Raw genomic sequence first — 2,902 nt, forward strand, 5'->3', positions numbered from 1 at the left:
GAACTTTATCTCAGTACTCATGTACACTGTATGTACACGGTTATCCAATGACAACCCTATAGAAAAACTATTATTTCCCCAAATCTTTAAATTAGAGTGATGATGGCATAATTTAACATAATTTAATGTCTTAATGTCCATACACAAAAATAAACTAACTTTAATCTGTCTTCACACTCACTCAAACATGAATTCATGTGTGCAGACTTACTCAGAAAATGATACACGGTGCAAATTTCAGTCCACACTGTAGCTATACCTTATTTGATGCCTAACAGTCCCAGCATGATGAATAACAAAAAAAGTGTTATGTTATGGCAAGTCATAAGCGAACATACTTAACCCGATTACATAACATTATGCAGTGTTTGTTTACATCCTATATTACTTTGTTTGAGTAATTGAAGATTATAGTCTTATAGACGAGAGAGAAAAAATGAACACAACACTTTAAATATAAAACTAACTGTATTCTTTTTACACATCCTCAGTTTCTCTGTATATGATGTTAAATCATAGGCTACATCTCTATTATTTGTTTTCCTCATATAACTTCATTTTGCACTGTAGTTGGCACAACAGGATGCTGTTTCATCTATAACAGAAAAAAAAAAACACAATATCAGACAATAACTGAGAAAAGAAGAAAAAAAAAACCCCATAAAAGTGTGGACCAAGCAGCTTTACATCAGTGACGGAATTCACACCGCCAAACAAAAATGTTTTCTTTGACGCATGTGGGCGTAAAAACGCCATGTTCACATTTCACATTTCCTGTGGTCTTTATTTACGTAGATGTAATTAAACGCTGAACTTTCATTGAATGCTCAAAAGGCTGATAGAGTTTGACAGCAGTTATTGGCAGGCTGAGTTGCAGAATCAGTTGCAGAGACTTCATCTGGTCTTGTGGCACATACAGCATTTACTATAAAGTTGTGATGCTCACTTTGGCTTTTTTCTTATGATGTACTTATGAACTTAAAGCCAAACTAAATCAAAGTTGCAAAACTGTCTATCATGCTGCACAAACAAACATATCTTTATAAACTGCACAATTCTGAAAGTCTGCATAAGAATGACAGAAAGAAAGTACAATAAAAGGACCCAAATATAGTTGTTTTATTATTGCATAAGTGCCAATGGGAATGAATAATGCTGCATAATATTCATCTATCGTGAATCATCGGACTGATTAATTTCATTGTTAAAATTTCAGAGTTGAACGCAGACACAAACATTGAAAATTATTGTAAAGGGCAATTGCCTGAACACATTCTCACACTGTTGAAATGATCCTGCAAATCTGATTGTTTACTATTCAGAATACCTGTTTCTCTTCGTCTCTGATGACCTTTGTGGGAGGAAGATAGAGAACACGGTATCCGTGGATTGTGTAGGAGGGGGACGATGTGGTTTTTGATACTGTGTTCTCGTAAAGACAGTTAAGAAGAAAGAAAGAAATTTCTACTCTCACACAAATCCGGTTCAAAACTAGTTTTCTTTTCAAGGATTGGTGTTTTGGTAATGTGTTTTGTGCTTGTCACGTGCAAATATGCATTGTAACAGAGTAATCACTGGAAAACAATAGTGTGCATTCGTTTTAAATAGCCTACTGAAAAAAAAAGATTTATTAGACAAATATTGATTTGTTTCATTTCTGTGCACATTGTTTTATTCTCCTATGGAGAGTATCATTCATAGATAATATTAACAATGGTGATTTACGTGATTTAAAAATCAAAACATGCTGTAGTGCAATTTACAGTATTTCTTTAAAAAAGATTGTACTGTTTAGAAATAATATTGCACAATGCTGCACTTACAGTATTTTTTGTCTTTTAATAAGGATCATTTGCAATCAGCATAAGTGTATTAAAATATGAAAGAGTTTATATTTTATGAACATACTATTTCGTTTTTTTTCTTCCAGATGGGCATATTTCATTGTGTTTGATTTACAGAGCAAAATGACTTAAGAAAAACCAAAACATAAAAAAAAAAAACAATCTGGAATGTCTCCTGTTGAACGGAGACTTCAAAGAAGTAAATTAATGAAACACTCTTTGCAACAAAACTTCTTACAACGTTCAGAAACAGTATCTTCAACTGATGCTTGCCGCCCTCTGCTGGACCATTCTCTGTATAATGAAATGTAGCCATGACATGCATGCGATGTTCTCTGTCCTAGAAAATGTCAATGATTAATAAGTCGGGTATTCAGAATATTACACAATGGTTTGACTATATAACACAGTGAGCATGTGTTGTTCTCCTGTAAAATAATATTAACAGTAGTGGGTTCTGAGTTTTTTCCATGGTCATCATTTTTAGAGACTCAGATCTAATCTAGCACAACAATATCGACATTGCATTCACAAAATGCTGAGGGATTCTTATATCATTCGTGTTACTCTTAAGATCTAGCTTTAGCACTACTTGTATCCTTAACGACATGTCCTAAATGTGCATTTATCTGTAAGTTACTTTGATAAGAAAGAATCTTCTGTAAATGTAATTGCAAGAGGGGATGTGTTGATTTATTGATCGTATTCAGTCTGGAAATGTACTAAAAAAAAACATGTGAGATTTACCACAGAGAAGAACACAATGTAAGAAAAAATATATATTTGTAACTATTCACACTGAGAAACATCCAGCTTGAATTCTGTCAAATGCAATATAATCTAAAGGGGTATAATAAAGCACTGCATGTTTGTTTGTTCTGTGTGTAAATGTGCGTGTTGGTGAGCAACATGTGACTCAGTCATTAGTGTGTGGTGCACTGCATGGACAGAACATCAAATAAATGGCTAATCGATGCAACATTTGGGAGTGATGTCAGAGGATCAATACTAATCCTCCCCAACACACACACACACACACACACACACAAACACACACA

Source organism: Sinocyclocheilus anshuiensis, unplaced genomic scaffold (genome assembly GCF_001515605.1).
Source record: "Sinocyclocheilus anshuiensis isolate Anshui unplaced genomic scaffold, SAMN03320099.WGS_v1.1 scaffold354, whole genome shotgun sequence".
Classification (NCBI taxonomy): Eukaryota; Metazoa; Chordata; class Actinopteri; order Cypriniformes; family Cyprinidae; genus Sinocyclocheilus; species Sinocyclocheilus anshuiensis.